This window comes from Aulostomus chinensis, chromosome 2, assembly GCF_037954235.1.
Source record: "Aulostomus chinensis isolate RoL2024-O1b breed Wild chromosome 2, RoL_Achi_v1.0, whole genome shotgun sequence".
Taxonomy (NCBI): Eukaryota; Metazoa; Chordata; class Actinopteri; order Syngnathiformes; family Aulostomidae; genus Aulostomus; species Aulostomus chinensis.
In genome coordinates this window covers 1929407-1936006 of record NC_141321.1, presented here as the reverse complement: position 1 = coordinate 1936006, position 6600 = coordinate 1929407, and the positions used below count along the sequence as shown (strand labels likewise).

General features: G+C 50.5%; 1 pseudogene; it reads right to left on the bottom strand.

Moving 5' to 3' along the window:
• Nucleotides 1-1193: 1193 nt before the first annotated feature.
• LOC147268754 (axonemal dynein light intermediate polypeptide 1 pseudogene) lies at nucleotides 1194-5644 on the bottom strand (annotated as a pseudogene).
• Nucleotides 5645-6600: the final 956 nt, after the last annotated feature.

Below are 6600 nucleotides of genomic sequence, written 5' to 3'. Positions count from 1 at the left end.
TTCCTTTAATCCCAATGTCATGGTCTAGTCTCTGTAGCAGGATGCTGTGGTCGATGGTGTCAAATGCAGCACTGAGGTCCAAAAGGACAAGCACAGAGACAAGACCTCTGTCTGAAGCTATAAGAAGATCATTCGAGACTCTGACCAGTGACGTTTCAGTGCTATGGTGTTCCCTGAATCCAGATTGGAAGGCTTCAAAGAGCTCGTTGCTGTGCAGATGTTCATGTAACTGCTCCAGGACAACCTTCTCAAGGATCTTGGAGATGTAGGGGAGGTTGGATATCGGTCTATAGTTGGCTAACACATCTGGGTCAAGAGAAGGTTTTTTAAGTACAGGGTTGATGACAGCCACCTTAAAGGCCTGTGGCACATAACCTGTGACTAAGGAAAGATTAATTTGATTTAATATAGAAGTGTTGACTAGAGGGAAGGCATCCTTAAGGAGGCTTGTTGGGATGGGATCCAGCAGACAAGTGGCTGACTTGGAGGAACCGACTGCAGAAGTTAATTCTGACAGGTCAATGGGGGCGAAGCTGTCCAAGTATGCACCAAGTCTGGGAGGTGCTTCTATGGGGACTGTAGTCTGTCCTCCATTACTGGCAATCTTCGTTCTAATATTCACAATCTTTTCAGTAAAGAAAGAAAGGAAGTCGTTACTGCTGAGAGTTTGGGGCTGCAACAGCAAAGGCACGATCCCCTCTGAGCTTCCGTTCTCTCCAAATGCTGCCTAGAGAGAACCGGTTTTATTTTAGCTGCCTCCAGTGGTAGAAACTGGATTTAATGACAGAAGCGATCTGGCTGCCAAGTTGAGGTCAGGGTCCATCTTTACCCCCAGGTTTGTGATGGACGCTTTCATGTCCTGGTGTTTCTGATGTGAGTGAATGGACATTTGCCCTGAAAGCCTGAGCTGAGTCCTTTAACTGGACACTCCAATGGATTCTAGACATCATTTACATGTGAATGGTGCCACATACATGAGATTATTAAACTGGGACTGACATACATGGGTGGATATTGTGGATACACACACACACACACACACACATCTATACACACTAAGGTACTCATAAAATGAGCCTATTTTTACTCTTCTTTACTCTTCTTACTTTATTTTTACTTGGCAAAGGCAGCACGTCTGCAGCGAGGGGTCAGGATCTCACACTTGGTTTGCTCCTTCTTCTTCTTTCCAAGAAGACGTATTGGTTTGTAGCCAACAGCATGGAGTTTCTGGAGCTGCAATGACACAGTTTTGTATATTCAGTTGAAAAGAAATGTACTAATGACAACAAAACGAACTAAACACTGATTGTTGGCAAAAATGTGACGTTCCTGTGGACAGCTTCCATGCTAGCAGCCTGTAGGAGGATGGAACTTCATGGTGAGTTTCCCTTTTGTAGAAAAATGAACGGATGTGCAAACAGGAACAGTTGATGAAGAGGAAGCAGAGAAGAAAACCTTCAGGCAAACAGCAACAGTCAGGCTACAACATGAATCCCATTTGTGACGCTGGTTTTTCTTTTAGAGAAGCAAAAACTGGAGCGTCAACAATGACGATTTCTAAATGATCAAAACAGAGAGAAACCTTTGTGATTCAGTGACTGCATGGGTGAATGCTGCCACCGCATTGATGCTTGGCAGTGAATACGTTTTCAGCTCTGCAGTGTGAATGCAGTCCATTTGTTCTCTGAACTCTCCACTGCTGTGTTAGGCTGGTATTTTGTTCTGAACACAGAAACACTTGAGGCTCACAGGATTTTCCATGTGGACCACAGAACTGATGTCCAACATTATCTGAGCAGTTTAATGTCATTTTAAACCACCACCCATGAGGGTGGCTTCATCCTTGATGGATGCCACGTTGTGGTTCTTCTTGCAGCCAAAGGTTTAAAACCTCAATGCAACTCCATGAACCAGGATCTCCTCATCTTCTGAACGACTACAAAGGTCCCGTTTTTTTCTCCATCAGTACAGGAGGTTCCAGGGTGCCTGGTGAGACGTTCTGCCTCATCTTCTTGCACATCGCTGCGCTCGGCGGGAATCACTATTAGCTTACAGAGTTGACTTGAACTACCTGGACAAAGGTGAGAAGCTATTTTTCCCTCTCAAGTTAGAAGATCGGCTGCACGGTGGTGCAGTGGTCAGCACTGTGGCCTCACAGCAAGAAGGCTCTGAGTTCGAGTCCCGGATTGGGCACAGGATCTTTCTGTGTGAGTCTCCATGTTCTCCCTGTTTCTGTGTGGGTTCTCTCTGGTACTCCAGCTTCCTCCCACAGTCCAAAGACATCAAAAGGGGACGAGGCTGATTGATTCTCTAAATTAACCGTAGGTGTGAATGGTTGTCTGTCTCTATGTGTTGGCCCTGCCATGGACTGGTGACCTGTCCAGGGTGAACCCTCCCTCTCACCCGTTGCCGCTGGGATAGGCTCCACCCCCCGCGACCCTTAACAAGAATGAGCGGAAGACAATGGATGGAAGTGAGAAGGTTGTTTTTGTAGCCGTGCGTTTAATAATGAAACCGTTGTTAATCATTGCTTTAAGGTGTAAACCATGTGAATTATGTCAAGGTGAGGCATCAGATCACCAAACACCCAGCAGAAACACATCTTAGCTGGAGAGGAGTTAGCGCCTAAGAGACGAATCTGCTTCTGACAGCAGGAGAAACACTTTCAAAATAAGAGAAGAAGAAAGAAACCGTACGAACGGCATTGGCAAATAACGTAGTGGTGCCTCCCTTCAAAAACAAACACCAGAAAAAGATGGTGTTAACCTTGCTGTATCTAGGAAAAAGAAATGAGGACATTCTTGCTATATAGTACAGAGAAAAAGCAGGAAGCAGATATTAAAAACAAGCATTTAAAGAGTTTTCTAATCACAAAATGCCTGAATCCTGTGGCAAAAAGAATAAAAGCATTCAATGGTGAATGTGGGACGACGTGATGCAGCATAGAGTCAGGATTCTTCAAAGTACAGGCACCAGAGCCCTTGGCAGGGAAGAGTCAAGGTTGCAGGTGTCAGAGCAATCCAGGTAAACAACAAAAGACATTTCAGTGATTGGCAGACGGTCTTTTAATTGGATTGAAACAAACATGAAAAATCTACCCCTCCTTAGTGCAGAATTATTTATTGATTTATTTATTTTTTTAAACCTGTCCTGTTCAGCAGCTGGGGCAAGCAGCATCAATGTTCCTGGTGCCTTGTTGTACTGAAGCAGTTTTATCCTGCATAGGAGGAATCTGATAAACTCCTCCTATTGCCATTTGTGTTTAACTTTATTAGGAATGGTACTGGTTCATTGATGAAGCGACCGGACTGAGGCTCAGGAGTGGATAGGAAGAGAGAACAAGGACAGGATAGGGAAGACAAGGGGGAGGGGGGAGACAAAGCAGCATGCTCACAGCATGAGCAGAGCCCAGGGGCACAGGGCCCCCCTGGCCCGAGATCCGACCAGAGCCCCCCAAGAGGTCCGCCAGCGGCAAGGCTGACACCCACCCACACCCCACACCCAGGCGGGGCAGCCACAGCCCACCACAACGACCCGGCCCACCGCCCCCGAACAGAGCTACCCCCCCCCCCAACCCACGATCCCCATCCCCTCTACTCATCCCCTGCTCTCCCCCTCCCCCCAGAGCAGGCGGGCTTCAGGCTATAGGGCACCACCAGCCACCCAGCCGGGACCCTCCACTCCCCCGAGAGGCCCAGCCCACCCGCCGGGGTGAGTCGAAGGGACGCACGCCCAGGACCGCCACCCCCGGACAAAACAATCATACTCTCATCTTCCTCCATACAGGGGGTGAGTAGTCCATAGATGCTGATACGGTCCAGGGCACCTCAGACTTAGTGAAACTGCCAGCGAGCGATCCACTGCACAACAGCAGGGCCCGTGACCAACCCCAGCCCAACCACCACGCCGGGAAGAGGACCAACACCCCCCCCCCCCAAAAGAGCCCCGGCCTGGCCCCCAGGCCTGCAATGGTGCAGTTAGCAAAGGAGGCAGCACTGGACCCACTCCCTGTCCCAGCTGCCCCCCCCCCCCCATCCCAACATGTGTGCAGGGTGCGTGTCGTGCATGGGAATGTAGATGTGATGATGTGGATGACTAGAATGTAGTTAAAATTGGCGGAGGCACCCAGGGCATGGGAGCCCCGCCGGTTGCAGACAGCAGTCTCCCAGTACATCCTCATGCACTCCCCCAAAGCCTAAATGTCTACGATGTGATTAAAATGAGGGGGTCCAGCCCCTCAAGGCCTAGTGACACATAAGATGTGATGTGATGGGACAGAGAGGCAATGAGAGGGGCTGAGGAATGGGCCAGACATGCAGGGGGCCAACTTCCAGACTGGCCCCGCTGACCACCCCGTCACCATTGCAACCAGCCGACAGGGAGTCTAGCCTCTCTGATCCAGGTGTCAGATTGGAGCACCAAGGGGCACTGTCTGGAGATCCGGGCAGAGGGCCCACCACCGTGCTGTGCGAGGGCAGGGAGGGCTCAGGCCCCCAGTGCACAGCGGAACCCCCAGCCAGCAGCCCGTGGTCAGGGCCCCAGTTTGATCAGTATCAAGGAGGTCAGCCCCCATCCCTCAGACGTCCCCCAGCATCCTCCCTTTGTCCGGAGTGGCGACAGTCCAGGACACTGTGCCAGGGCCCAGCCCGCCCGAGGATGGGCCGAGGTTAGCAAACCCCACCCATATGTGGGTGCGACCCCCTGGGGGAGCGGCAGGGCCCCAGGAACATACTTAAAGGAACACACCGACTTCTTGGGAAATCCCCTTGTTGTGTATCAGCTTGACAGCTGGACCAGCAGGTAGAGACCCTCACCAGGTGTCTGATTCTGACGTTACAGCGTCTCCAGCGCCTCCTTATTTCATGTGAATTTCAACATCAAATATGGAGCACAGCTCTGGTTCTTGGGAGCTCTTTGACGCTCTGTGACATCATCGATTTGTCAGAGTGACTTCTTTGGAAGAATGATCTTGAACAGTTGGGCCTTGATCTGCTCATTGGACTCCTTCAGGAGCTGAATCTCCTTTGCACGCCTCTCTGCTTCTCCCAGACGTCTTTCATTTTCCCTCTTCTCATTTTCAGAGGACTGAGCTCTGAGTGTCTTTAGTTGCTCTGTCAGGTCCTGTTTCTCCTTCCGGAGCTCAGAGATTCTTTTCTCCAGGTCAGTGTTTTCTTGGTGAGCCTGCAGTTGTCTCCTGACTCCAAAGCTCACCAAGCTCTTGTGCAGCTTCTGGTAGGAGTCCACGGTTTTCTTGTTCTCCTCTCTGACCCGTGCCAGCAAGAGACCCCTCTCAACACAGCTGATGGTCACCTGCCTGATCAGCTCATCAAACAGCTGGCTGTACAGCTCCCTGCGGACAGGGCAGATGCCTGTTTGAGAGGCCTCCCCTTCCTTCAGCTTCCTGTCCAGTCGTTCCTGGAGGTTCACCACCTCTGCCTCCGTGCTGGGGTCAGCGGACACTTGCTGCACCAGCAGCTGCCCTCCGTCCATCCATTCCTTGGGAGGAAAGATGAAGTTGAGGTTCTCTTCGGTCGAGTCCACAGACACCTGGGAAGATCTGCTTCCTGATTTCCTATCAATCTTAAATTTACGATCATATTTCAGGAGAGAATCGGAAGGTGAAGCCATTGTCCTCTGCAGAGTAAACACGGTGGTAGATGGGTGGAGTCTAAAGAGGCCCTGAAGTCTTTTACATGCTGAGTGTTCACTGATGTCAGTGACACAGAACACTGTCATTGATCTCAGCGGGTCCCCTCAGACCCTGGACCGGGCGTGTCCCCTCAGACCATGGACCAGGTGGTGCCACCTCACCTCAGCTCTGTGGCCATGGAGGGTCTGAAGCTGAAGGTCAGACATCAGACGACTCCCAGCTGGGCTTTGTCAGTGCAGCAGTGATCAGCAGCAGCCAGTGAGATGCTCTCTGCATGTCTGCTGTCATTTGTCAGCTGTCTCACCAAAGCTTTAATCAGGGGTTCACTTCTGCTCAGTGGAGTTTGATGAGGGAGTCAAATGTTCCTCCTCAACAAAACCTCAGTTCTTTCTCTCCTTCAGCATCGTTTCAAAAAGGCTCTTGTTCTTCCTAAAACTGTGCTGGGCTCTGAGTGGTCCTACATTTGCTCTCTCAGGCACCTCTGAGTTCTGAGGGTTCTACTGTTCCCATCATAGTGGATGATGTCATGGTTTCAGAGCATCTCCTTCATGCTGGCTTGGAGCTGGACAGACAGGAGAAAAAATACATTCGTCCATGTTCAGTTCTTTCTTCTCCTGATCGACTTGTTTTGGGTTTTTTTTGCTCATTTTGAGAGTGACATGACTCCAGTGTCACCTGGCTGCTGACATTGTCATGTGATCACAAAAGCACAGGAACAGCTGAAGCCACCAAGTGACACCATGAGCACGCCACGACCATCTGTTGTGTCTATATCACTGGTGCGCGCGCACACACACACACACACACACACACACACACACACACACACACACACACACACACACACACACAATGACCCTTGTATCTTTATGAGGACCTGCATTGATGTGCCTCCCCTCGTCTCTCACTCTCACCACCACGACTGCTTACCTGACCCCGACCACAACTGA